The 13,205-nt window shown below is 44.9% G+C and overlaps 1 protein-coding gene across 1 annotated transcript in view; it reads left to right on the top strand.

The window, feature by feature from the left end:
- Positions 1 to 4,319: 4,319 nt before the first annotated feature.
- LOC135090262 (voltage-dependent calcium channel type A subunit alpha-1-like) overlaps positions 4,320 to 13,205 on the top strand; it is a 290,421-nt gene continuing 281,535 nt past the window's right edge. The window contains exon 1 of the mRNA XM_063986871.1: positions 4,320 to 4,554. The gene's annotated coding sequence lies outside the window, so the exon portion shown is untranslated. The remainder of the gene's footprint in view (positions 4,555 to 13,205) is intronic.

The raw sequence follows: 13,205 nt of genomic DNA, 5'->3' as shown, positions 1-13,205 counted from the left end.
CTACAAAACACTGAAAACCACCCTTGAAAACACCCAAACCTCACACAACACACAGTACTCGTGGCATTTTTGAGTTAGGCATTCTGGAGCATCACAGCAGCCTTGCATTCTTGGCTTCCTCGCTCCACCTTACAGAAAGTATTGGTTAGTGGCGGTGGCGCGTGGTATTTGAACTGGTAAGAGGAGAAGGAGGAGGAGAGATCAGCAATACTCAATATAATACTCAATAAAGGAATAAACGAAGGTTGTGGTGGTGGTGGTGGTGCATGGGGAGGAAAATGCTATAGAAGAGTAGAAGAAAGAGGAAAAGGAATCGTATATGAAGGAGGAGGAGCAAGAGGAGGAGGAGGAGGAGGACGAGGAGGACGAGGAGGAGGGGAAGACGAGATCAAAGAATAGGAGAAAGAGGATGAAGGAGAGACAGGAGATGAAAGAGGAGGAGGAGGAAGAGGAGGAGAGGTATCTAGAAGAGAAAGAAGAGGAAGAAAATATGGAAGAGAAATAAGAGGAAGAGTAAGAAAATTTAAAAGAGAAAGAAGAGAAAGAGGCTGTGGAAATGGAAAAATAGGAAGAGGAAGAAAAGGAAGAAAAGGAAGAACAAGAACGAAAAAGAAAGATAGAAAAGAGTACAAGAAGAAGACGAAGAAGAAGAAGAAGAAGAAGAAGAAGAAGAAGAAGAAGAAGAAGGATGAAGAAGGTGATGAAGAAGAAGCGGAGGATATGGTAAAGGGATGAAGAGGAGGAAGAGGAGGAGGAGGAGGAGGAGGAGGAGGAGGAGGAGGAGGAGGAGGAGGAGGAGGCCTACTAAAAAGATGGACTTAATTGAACTTCATTTTTTATGTTATCTTCAGAGAAAGAGAGAGAGAGAGAGAGAGAGAGAGAGAGAGAGAGAGAGAGAGAGAGAGAGAGAGAGAGAGAGAGAGAGAGAGAGAGAGAGAGAGATTTTTTCACACATGGTTCTCCTGCGTCCGATTTTAAGTGACCTTTTGACCTCCCGACCTTGACCCTACACACACACACACACACACACACACACACACACACACACACACACACACACACAGGTACTCCCCCTCCCCCCTTCACTCCCTCCTTTCCTTCAACTCGAGCTGTTAGTGAAATTAGAAATGCCAAAAGAAGTGAGATCTTTCTTCCTTCCTTCCTTCCTTCCTTCCTTCCTTCCTTCCTTCTTTTCTTTCTTTCTTCCTTCATTTATTTATTCTTTCCTTGTTTATTTCCTTCATTCCTTTCTTTCTTAATTTTTTTTTTCGTTTTCTTCCTTCTCTCTCTTTCTTTCTTTCTTTCTTTCTTTCTTCATTTATTTAGTCTTTCCTTTTTGTTTCCTTCCTTCCTTCCTTCCTTCCTTCTTTTTTCTTTTTTCCTTCATTTATTTATTCTTTTCTTGTTTATTTCCTTAATTCTTTCCTTTATTAATTTTTTCCTTGTTTTCCTCCCTCACTCCTTTCTCTTTCCTTCTTTTCCTTCTTTCCTTCCTTCCTTCCTTGTTTACTTTCTTTAATTTCTTCCTTCCTTCCTTCCTTCCTTTCTTTCTTCCTTCCTTCTCTACCTCTCTTACCTTCTTCCTCTCTCCCTCCTTCTTTTCTTTCGTTTTCTTTTCATTTCTCTTTCGTTTCTCTCTTTTTTCCTTTTTTGCTTTCTCTTTTCTCTTATTTTTTCTTCCTTAGTTTTCTCTCATTCGTTCTTTTCATCCTTTTCTTCTTTCCTTCCTTTCTCTCCTCTTTATCTCCCTCCTCTTTCTTGTCTCCCTTCTTCACTCATCCGCATATTTCTCCCTTTTGTTTTATTCCCCTTTCTTTTTTTTCTTTCCTTTCTTCTTTCGCTTTTTCTTTTATGTCGTCTTTCTTTCTTTCTTTCCTTTTTTTTTTCCTCTTCCCTCTTTCCGTTTTTTGTTCTTTTTCTTCCTCCTTTCCTTCGCTTCTTCATTCTTTCCTTCCTTCCTTTCTTCTTTTTCTTCTTCTCGTCTCCTATAATTCTTGAACTAATTCTCTTTTCTTCTTTTTACGTTTTCTTTCATGTTTGTGGCGTTAACGTGACTCTCTCTCTCTCTCTCTCTCTCTCTCTCTCTCTCTCTCTCTCTCTCTCTCTCTCTCTCTCTCTCCTCAAGACATCTTTTCTCTCTCCATCAAGAACTCTTCTCGATCTCTCCTTCTCTTGCTTTCATCTCCACTTCTCTTCCTCTTCCTTCCATCTCCCCATGTCCTCCTTACCTCCTCCTCTTCCTCTTTCCTTCCCTCTCTTGCTCCTCCTTCGTCCTCTTTCTTGCATGTAGCTAATTATTGCGATGTCACTTGAGAGAGAGAGAGAGAGAGAGAGAGAGAGAGAGAGAGAGAGAGAGAGAGAGAGAGAGAGAGAGAGAGAGAGAGAGAGAGAGAGAGAGAGAGAGAGAGAGACGTCATGTTTTTTGTTATAAAGAGCTGGGTGTTACCTGCGTGACATCTCTTAATTGGACTAAGAACACCTGGTTTCGCCGTCCACCTTACCTGTCTCACCTGCGCTTTTTGGCCACTTGATAGGATGGGAGGCGGGGACAGGTGAGGTGGCGGGGAGGGAAGGGAGGGGTGGTTGGGTGGTGGTCAGGGGGCGGGGCAGGGAGGGGGGTGAATGGGGGATGAGAGTGTTTTCGTGTTGTTGTTGTTATTGTTGTTGTTTTTGTTTTCTTTTTCTTTTTCCTCTTATTACTACTACTACTACTACTACTACTACTACTACTACTATTATAACTACTAGAATGGTGAAATGGAGTGGGGGTGAGATGGGCGGGGTGTTACAGGGCCAACTAGAACACATAAGAACACAAGAACACAGGGGAGCAGGAAACCAGTAGGCCTACACTTGGCAGTCCCTTTTCTATGAATCACCTACTCGTATATCCGTCTGTCATCCTCATCCATATTCTGCCTACTCATTTAAAGCCCCCTGTTGACTCAGCACTTAGTCTGGTTACTGAGTCTATTTCATTCACCCACTCTATCACACAATATCCTTCTGTTATTGAAATCTCTCTTTACCGTGATCTCGTTTTCTATTTTGCCCTGATTACTGACTCTAATGATTTTGTTCATGTCACCCTTGTTATATTCCTATAGCACTTAAAAAAACCTCCATCCTAACCCTTTTAGTCGATTTAACCCTTTTACTGTGACATAAGACAATCAACAACACCAAAAGTAATGGATAAAAGCTTTGCAGCCGTCTACAAGAATGGGATTAAAAATAAAGAATAGATTTTGCAATTTCTACCCACTTTAAAGATAGGAGGTGGCTGTAGAACAAGTTAAAAATGTCTCAGAATGATAAGTGATTAAGGGGAGATGTAACAAATAGCAGTCAAAGGGTTAAGGAACGGATGGAAGACTTAAATTAAGAGCGAGTTTGTGTATAGCGATGGGCAGGGCTGTTTTGGGCTGTGGGCGGCGCTAGAAGAAAATGGGCGGGGCTTATGGAAGTATTCGAGGCTGTAGAGAGGGAGACTATGGTGATGGTGGTGGTGATGGTGGTGGTGGTGGTGTGGAGGTGTGAAGAGAACAACAAAGTGCAATACAGACCAATACTGCCCCTTCTACTTTAATAACTTGGGGCTTAGTGACGCTATGATATGCTGACCTCAATGCACCTGACGTCACGAGGGCTCGAGGGCGTGACGGTGTGGGCGGGGAGCAGAGACGGGGCGAGGTGGGCGTGTGTGCGTGAGCGTGCGTGTATGTGTATGTGGGAGAGAGAGTAGAGGAGGAGGAGGAGGAGGAGGAGGAGGAGGAGGAGGAGGAGGAAGAGGAGGAGGAGGAGAAATGCGTTGCTAGTATGCGCTTTGGAGGAAGGAAGAAAGGAAGTAAGGAATGTATGTACGTAGGAGAGAGAGAGAGAGAGAGAGAGAGAGAGAGAGAGAGAGAGAGAGAGAGAGAGAGAGAGAGAGAGAGAGAGGCGGTAGGGGTACAGGTAAGACCCACCTGTTGAAACTCGGCCATGCGACTCCTGCACCACGCACGCGGGGGGCGGCGGGGGACGGGCGTGTATCCTGCTGGAGGGGTGATGGGGAAGAGAGAGAGAGAGAGAGAGAGAGAGAGAGAGAGAGAGAGAGAGAGAGAGAGAGAGAGAGAGAGAGGATGGTTTCCACAGTGACAGCAAGGGTGGGCGGTAGCGGTGCGGCGTGGGGCGGTTGGGGGGCGGGCTGGGGGCTGGAGGTGCTGCGCTGGGGTGAGGAGGGACTGGGCGAGCAGGAGGGGCGAGCAGGAGGGGCGAGCAGGAGGGGCGGGGGTGAGTGACTCGGGTGGTGACGCCTCGCCGCTGCTGCTTCCCGCTAGTTGATCTCACAGTGGTGGCGAAGGCGGGACGATCCGCTACCTCGTGCCCTCGTGACGCCCGCCGCTGTGCCCCGCCCCGCCCCGCGCGCTGGGGGACCTTAACGCTCGGGGCACGCCTCGCTCACAACCCGGGGCGGCACTCCCGTCCGGGGCATCCTCACCCATGACCTCCTGATGGCGCACGGCCTCACCCAGCCCTCGCCGCGCCCACCACGCCCCTCAGGATAACTTAAAGGTAAGTCTCATCCGTACCTTGCCCTGCTGTACCGCGCTGGGCTGTGTTGTACCCTGCTGGGTTCTGTTATGCCCTGCTGTACCGTGTCGGGCTGTGTTGTACCGTTCTGTACCGTGCCGGGCTGTGCTGTACCCTGATGTACCGTACTGGGCTGTGCTGTACCCTACTGTACCGTACTGGGCTGTGTTGTACCGTGGTGTATCGTACCATGCTGTACCGTACTGGCCTGTGTTGTACCGTGTAGTGTTGCACTGTACCACCACGCTACGCCGTGTCGCTACTTACCATCAGTATGTGCCTTGTTAGTCGTCCCTGTCCCCTCCCTGCCCCCTCCCTGCCCCCACCCTGTTGCTGTTCCCTTGGCCACATCCCAGTCATCCTCCCAGGCCTCCTGTCCCCACTGCCCCTGCTTGTCCTGCTGCCCTGTCATCCTATCTTCTCTGCCGCCTTGCCTCCTCTCTTATCCTTCCACACGACTCCATACGACTGCCACCCTACCCATGCCCTCCACTGCCCATCCACCATGCCACTGTGATTGTTCAAGTCCACCCATATACCCTGCCAAGTCTTAACCCCCCCCATGCCTACACTACCTCACCACCTCTGTCCCATCACCCCTACCTCACCTCCCCCGCCACACCCCTGCCACACCCTGCCGCAAGCCACTACATGGGCACGTAAAGTTTTCAGGCGTTTCTCTTCCATGCCATTCCAGCGCAGCCATTCTTCCAGGCCCCGTTACCCATCAGCGGCCATCTGGAAGGGAATGGGGGCCGCTGGGAGAGACTGGAAAAGGATAGGAAGGGGCTAAAGTGGACTGGAAGGTGATGGTTAATGGTGTAAAGGATGCTGGAAGTGATGGGAGGTGATGGGTGATGCTTACACACACACACACACACACACACACACACACACACCTACGCATTTCTCTCCCCCTCCTTCGTTAAATAAATGTTAAGAAAAATACGGAATGTAATATAGTCGCTTTTCAAAACTCCTTCTGTTTTCTCTTACTCTTTTATTCTCTTACTCTTTCCTACTCTCTTTTGCCTCCCTTCCTCCCTCTCTCCCTGCCTGCCTGCCCGCCTGCCTGCCTGCCTGCCGCCGCGCTAGGGTCACGTCAGGTCAGGTCATGTTAGGTCAAGGGAGGTTAGGTCGTTTGTGTGGAGTGGAAGTCTTGTCGATTTTATTTTTGTTTTTGTGTGTTTAAGTAATTTCCAGTTTTTTTTTCTATTTATCTTTATGTGTGCGTTTCGTTTTCGTAGTTCATGTTCTCTCTCTCTCTCTCTCTCTCTCTCTCTCTCTCTCTCTCTCTCTCTCTCTCTCTCTCTCTTGGGTTCTCAAAATCTGGTCTATTTTTCTTTTTTTGTCATTATTCCCTTTCATTCCTTTCTTTGTTTTCTTCCCATTTTTTTTTCTTTATTCCAACACACTGTCTGTCAACACTCTCCATTCTTATGTTCCAACTCTTTCCTCTGTTCTTTTCTAATCCCACCGTGAGGCGAGGGAGAGGCGGCGGGCAGGTGACCCAAAGGTGAGCCCCGCCCGAGTACCGCCCTCTGCTCGTCCTGCCGCCTCGCACGCCCTCACCAAATTACCGTGATTTGCTCATAAAATGTTGGAGAGCCGCGCAAGGCGTCCATATACCCATAATCCACCATTACCGACACGCTCACGCACACAGGCACACACATACACACGCACACACACGCACATACATACACACGCACATAAAACCGAGTGATTCTTGTGCACTTAGGGATAAATGTGTGTGTGTGTGTGTGTGTGTGTGTGTGTGTGTGTGTGTGTGTGTGTGTGTGTGTGTGTGCTGTTGTTGTTGTTGTTGTGTACGTGTGAGTAAAGTTTTCATGTACGTGTCTTTGTAAATACGTACATATGTAGGTTTGTGTGTGTGTGTGTGTGTGTGTGTGTGTGTGTATAGGCGTGTATCGAGAGCCACACACACACACACACACACACACACAGAGAGAGAGAGAGAGAGAGAGAGAGAGAGAGAGAGAGAGAGAGAGAGAGAGAGAGAGAGAGAGAGAGAGAGAGAGAGAGAGAGAGAGAGAGAGAGAGAATAAAGCCAAACTTCCTTTTATGTTTGTTATACACTAATTAATAAAATAATTCTTTATATCTATACAGTATGTTATCTCAACCCCCCTACCCACCCATCCAGCACTCTCTCTCTCTCTCTCTCTCTCTCTCTCTCTCTCTCTCTCTCTCTCTCTCTCTCTCTCTCTCTCTCTCTCTCTCTCCCCTCTCCCCTCTCTCCCCTCTCCCAGGCTCTCTGTTTTTAATCTGAATGCTGTAACTTATTTCAGGCTCATTTAGATACGGGGAGGGGAGAGTGAGAGGGAGGGAGAGAGGGGAGAGAGAGGGAGAGGGGAGAGAGGGAGAGGGGGAGAGGGCGTCAGGGGAAAATATTGGGGTGAGCTGAGTAGGTTGGGGAGATAAGGGAATGGTACAAGAGAGAGAGAGAGAGAGAGAGAGAGAGAGAGAGAGAGAGAGAGAGAGAGAGAGAGAGAGAGAGAGAGAGGCTGGATGAGGAAGATACGTAGAAAGTGAGAGAAAATTGGGACCCATTATGAGAAAAGTGTGTGTGTGTGTGTGTGTGTGTGTGTGTGTGGTTGGTGTTCTTCTTCATCATCATCATTATCATTATCATCTCCTTCTTCTTCTTCTTCTTCTTCTTCTTCTTCTTCATTGGTTTTGTATTATTTTCTTCTCAATTTTCTTCTTTCCTTGTTTGTTTACTTCGCTTTTTTCTTCAACCACCACCACCACCACCACCACCACCACCACTACTACTACTACTACTACTACTACTACTACTACTACTACTACTACTACTACCATTACCAGCAATCAACTACATCATTTATTATTATTATTATTATTATTATTATTATTATTATCATTATTATTATTATTATTATTATTATTATTATTATATAATGATCGCCAATCCTTCATCTTTTTCCCCGGATAAGGATCAAAAGACATTCCAAGTTTGCCATTAACATTTTTTTCCTTCCTTCCTTCCTTCCTTCCTTCCTTCTTTCCTTACTTTCCTCCTTTTCTCCCTCTTTCCTTCCCATCCTCCTTCCTTGCTTCCTTAATCTACCGTCCTCTCTGTATTGCCATTTTTACCTTATCATCTGTTATCTGTCTATCCATTCGGTTTATCTGATCTTCTTTCCTTTACTCCTTTCATCCTTTCTCCCATTTTTCCTTTTTCACCTTCCTTATTTTCGTTCGCCGTTTCTTTTTCATATATTCCATTCTTAATTTCTTTCTTTTCATCCTTTCCATAATTTCTTTTCACTTTTCACTTTTCCATTACATCTTTTCCTCCAATTATTCCCTCCTTTTAGTTTTCTTCTTCGCATTCCTTCCTTCATCTATTCTCCCTCTCCCTCTTGTCTCCCTCCGTGATTGCCTGACGTATGCAAGTTAACTAACTCCTTACACTGTCTTGTTATTTATGCTTGTCTCTTTTGGCATAGCGAATTCGAAGTACTCTAATTTTTAACTCAGTATTATTCATTCCATTATTATGTTACTAGTAGTCAAATAAGTTTAATGTAGTTATGCAGGTGAAAAAGAGAATGGTATCTAGCTTATTTAGATGCGCCGCGCACGTGCTGCACTCTGGCGGCGAGCAGCGGAGACAGTTCAAGGGGGAGTGAGTAACCGCCAGTGTACCTGTGATGTAACTGTCGTACCATTTGAGTCTGTTGTTTACATCTGAGTACACTGTGCCCCTGCGCCTTGACACCTCAGAGCGCCACGGAATGTGTTGCTTGTACTTGCACGTGTTTGCTGGATAAATCAGGGAAGTGGCGATGCAGACTAGCGAAGTAGGGCTGCCTTCATGGTTCTTTTCATCCCACAGGTCACAGGACACAACAGCTGATTAACACGTCACTTCTATAGACCGAGATGCATTACGTGAAACAGTGAATTGGAAAGAACATATTAGTGTGGCTGTGATGCGTGAATGTGAACACTTATTAGATTTTGTTATAGTGTGAAGTGATGAAGTGTTTGTGTACAGGTAAATCGTTCGCTGTGTTGTCAGGTGAGCTATCGGCAACAATATTACGAGTTTCAGGAGCGTGGCAGGCAGAGTGGCTTGTATCTACAGCATATTCTCCCTTGTATAACACCTGAATGGCTGTTGTCCTGTCCTTCACATGCACTCACATCCTATTCATCTCCCTCCTTTTCTTCTCCCTCTTCCTCGTATACGTACATCCCTCGTCTCCCTTCACAAGTCCCTCCTTCCCTCCCTCCTCCCTCTCCTTCACATGCATTCATCTCTCTCCCTTCCTTCACCCGTCAGTCTTTCCCTTCTGTCCTGTCTCTTACATACACTCGTCCTTCTTTCCTTCATCCGTTCCTCCTTCACTTCTTCCTTCTTCCTCTCCTTCATAGCACTAATCTTTTCCCATCCTTTACCTGTCTCTCCTTCACTCCTTCCTTCTCCATCTCCCTCACATGTATTCCTCCTCTCCTCCCTCATCTGTCCCCCCTTCGCTATTCCGCGTCCTTCATACCAGCAACCCTGTTACCTTCCTTCAATCACCGGCTCCCTCTCACCTGTCCTCCCCTCACCTGTCCCCCCTTCACCTCCTCATCTCCTCGGTACACCTGCGCTCTCTTCTGACTGTGGTGGTCAAGGAAATGTATACTGTATGTTGTGAAAAGCTGTGTTTGTGTTTTTAATTGATTTATTTCTTTCTCTTCAGGTGAGTGGAGACTGGGAGGAGGAAGGTGCGTTGAATTGGGAGGTAAGAGTGTGTGTGTGTGTGCGTGTGTGTGTCTTTTCAAGGTTGGTATACACAAAAAAAAAGAGGAAAGGAAGGTATTTTTTTTGTTTGTTATGTTAGTTATTATATTAGTGTGATGTAATGTTTGGAGAGGGAAATAACAGGTAAGAGAATAAAGGAGAAATATAAAGGGAAATTACTGGAAAAAAAAAATAAGGGAGTGGAAGAATTTAGAGGAAGAAAACTTAGTAGGAGAAAAATTAAAAGAAAGGGAATGTGAAAGATATTAGGAAAACAAATAATAAATAGTTCTTTCTTCCTTCCTTCCTTCCTTCCTTCCTTCCTTCCTTCCTTCCTTCCTTCCTTCCTTCCTTCCTTCCTTTGACGTGAAAATCTTAACACACATACAAAGGCTATTTTCATTCCTTCAAAAGCAGATTTCTTCTTTCATCCTTTCTTTCGTCCCCTTCTCTCCCTCCCTCCCTCCTTCCCTTCCTCCTCCCTGCCCCCTTCCCGGCTGTCAATATGGCGGGTGGTTGTCATAATTAACCTGGCAGGAAAGCTTTAATTACCTCCCTGAATTACTGATCACTACTGCTCTAATTAAAAATCTACTACTTCTTTCACCTTCCTTCATTTCCTTCACTTCTTATTTCTCTCCTTTTGTATGTTGGTCTTTTTTGTGTAGTTTTTATAATTTTTTTTTTTTATTCTTGTTTCATCTTTATTATCCATTGTTGCATAATTATATCGAGCTATTTATGTGATCTGACTTGAATTTACTTGTATTTTATAATTACCTGTACTAATTATCACTCTTTATTTGACTAGTACCTTTAAACTCTTTACCTGTTCATTTACTAGTGTCTTACCTGTATCAACCTTTCTCTCCCTTTTCCCTTACCGGTACTTCATTTAAATTTACCTGTAACTCAATTTTTACCTTTAATATTTCATCCTCCTTCACCTGTGCCTTTAAATCCTGTCTGTTAATTGAGTTTTGTTAACCTGTAATCTTTTTTTTCACCTGTTCTTCCTATAATATTCCTTTTCCTCACCCTTTTCTTCATCTCTTCCTTTCCTTCACTAATGCCTTTAAATCTTGCCTGTTAATTGACTTTCTTACCTGTCTAACCTTCCTCTTCACCTGTTCCTTGCTTAAATTTACACCTTACTTCAATTTTTTTTTACCATATTTTTGTACTTCCTTTCGCTGGTACCTTTAAATCTTACCTATTAATTAATTTCCTTACCTGTCTCACCTTTCTCACCTGTTAATGCTTCAATTTACTCCTACCTCAATTTTTTTTTTACCTTATTTTTGTACTTCCTTTCACTAGAATCTCTAAACCTTACCTGCTAATTGAATTTCTCACCTGTCCAACCTTTCTCCTCACCTGTTCATACTGAAATTAGCTCCTTTGATGAATTTTTCGCTTATTTTCTATTTCGTTTTGCTGTTGTATCTAAATCTTACTTATTTATTCACTAGTTTTATTATGTATTTCATCTGTCACCTGCTAATTACAATGAAAACACCTGTATTTATATAAAACATAATTTTTTTTACCTGTTTTTTGGATCCTCTTTCACATTCCTCCTCCTCCTCCTCCTCCTCCTCCTCCTCCTCCTCCTCCTCCTCCTCCTCCAGGACATCTCACACTCCCCACACGCCCTAGGAAGCTTCTAAGGGCGTGGAGGGAAATTCTAAGGACCTGAGCACTTATTAGGAAGGGAGAGGGGAGGGAGAGTGAGGGGAGAAGGGAAAGGAGAGAGAGAGTGAGGGGAGAAGGGAGAGGGGAGGATGGATTATCACAAAGTAGCAATTTCTTGGGTCTCTTCCCTTGAGTGACCCAGAGAGAGAGAGAGAGAGAGAGAGAGAGAGAGAGAGAGAGAGAGAGAGAGAGAGAGAGAGAGAGAGAGAGAGAGAGAGAGAGAGAGAGAGAGATTGGAGGCGCATATGGGATGTTCTCGAGATGAATATTGAGTAATTTTCTCTCTCTCTCCCTCTCTCTCTCTCTCTCTCTCTCTCTCTCCTCTCTCTCTCTCTCTCTCTCTCTCTCTCTCTCTCTCTCTCTCTCTCAGTCAGACATCTTAGTTTGTCTGTCACTCTCTTTCTTTCACTATCTCTCCCTGTTTCTCTTCATTTTTTCCTCCCATCAACTCTTCTCCTTGTCCTCTCCCTCTTTTCTCCTTTTTTTCTTTTCCTTCCTTCCTACCTTCCTTCCTTCCTTCCTTCCTTCCTTCCTTCCTTCCTTCCTTCCTTCCTTTTTTCTCCCTCCTTCATTCCTTCTCTTTTTTCTTTCCTTTCCTTTGCGCTTCTGTTTTTTGTCTATTTTTTGTGATTTTTTGTATGTGTGTGTGTGTGTGTGTGTGTGTGTGTGTGTGTGTGTGGTGTGTGTGTGTGTGTGTGTGTGTGTGTGTGTGTGTGTAAACCGCTTGTCATGTGCCCTTTTGTCTTCATTTGTTTTTCTGCTCACGCTTTCTCTCTCTCTCTCTCTCTCTCTCTCTCTCTCTCTCTCTCTCTCTCCTCTCTCTCTCTCTCTCTCTCTCTCTGCATATTAAGCATATCTGCAATTTTAATAATCTTACATACCAATAATTCCTCTCTTTCTATTCCTTTTTTCCTCCTCCCTCCCTCCCTCCCTCCCTCCCTCCCTCCCGCTTTCCTTTCCCTCCTTCCCTCCCTTCCCTCCCTTCCTCTCTCAGACCTAATCCTTCTAGTCTCTCCTTATTCGTCTTTCTCTTTGCATTTTCCCCTCTCTCTCTCTCTCTCTCTCTCTCTCTCTCTCTCTCTCTCTCTCTCTCTCTCTCTCTCTCTCTCTCTCTCTCTCTCTCTCTCTCTGCAGTTGTTCCTTTCCTCTGTTTTGTTTATCTGTTAGTCTGTCAGTAAGTAAGTCAGCCAGTCAGTCAGTCAGTCAGTCAGTCAGTCAGTCAGTCTTTGTATTAATCAGTCAGTCAGTCAGTCAGTCAGTCAGTCAGTCAGTCAGTCAGTCAGTCAGTCAACCCTTTTTTTTGGCCTTTAGCTTTGAAACTCTCTCTCTTTCTCTCTCTCTCTCCCTTCCCCACCCCTTCACACTTACCCCCTGCCCCATTCCCCACCCGAGGACCTCATCCCCTCGCAGGCAGCCAGTCACGTGTACAATCCTCTTTCTCTTCACTTCTGAGTTAGGTCAAGTGTGTCCGAGGGCGTGTGTGCCGGGTGATCTAAGGCGCCCTCTGGATCTGGCGGGGCGTTGACGGGGCGGAGCTGGCGGGGCTGGCGTGGCGTTGATGGGGAGATCTGCGTGGCTTCTGATTCTCTCTCTCTCTCTCTCTCTCTCTCTCTCTCTCTCTCTCTTTACCTCTTACGGTATGTCTGGCTTCGTAATAATAATAATAATAATAATAATAATAATAATAATAATAATAATAATAATAAGAAGAAGAAGAAGAAGAAGGAGAAGGAAATATCATGGGTTTTTTAGTGTGTGTGTACGTGTGTGTGTAATTCCTGTTTGTGGTCAGTAAAAGTATCTATCTGTCTATCTATTTATCTATTTATCTGTCTGTCTGTCTGTCTGTCTGTCTGTCTGTCTGTCTGTCTGTCTGTCTGTCTCTTGGTTTGTTTCGTATTTCTCCTCTGGGTTTGTGTTGTTAATGAAGTAAACGAGGAAAAATAACAAAAAAAAAGGCATAAGGAATTAGGAGTGTGAGAGAAAGAAGAACATAGGTGAAGATGAAATAACTGCGGGTGTTTGTTGTTGTTGTTGTTGTTGTTTGTTTGTTTGTTAGTTTGTTAGTTTAAGTCATCAATAATTTTTCCTTCTTCGGTTTGTTTGTGTTAGGGCTTATGTTTCTCTCCTCTCTCTCTCTCTCTCTCTCTCCTCT

Source organism: Scylla paramamosain, chromosome 34, assembly GCF_035594125.1.
Source record: "Scylla paramamosain isolate STU-SP2022 chromosome 34, ASM3559412v1, whole genome shotgun sequence".
Taxonomy (NCBI): domain Eukaryota; kingdom Metazoa; phylum Arthropoda; class Malacostraca; order Decapoda; family Portunidae; genus Scylla; species Scylla paramamosain.
This window is presented reverse-complemented; position numbering and strand designations above follow the sequence as displayed.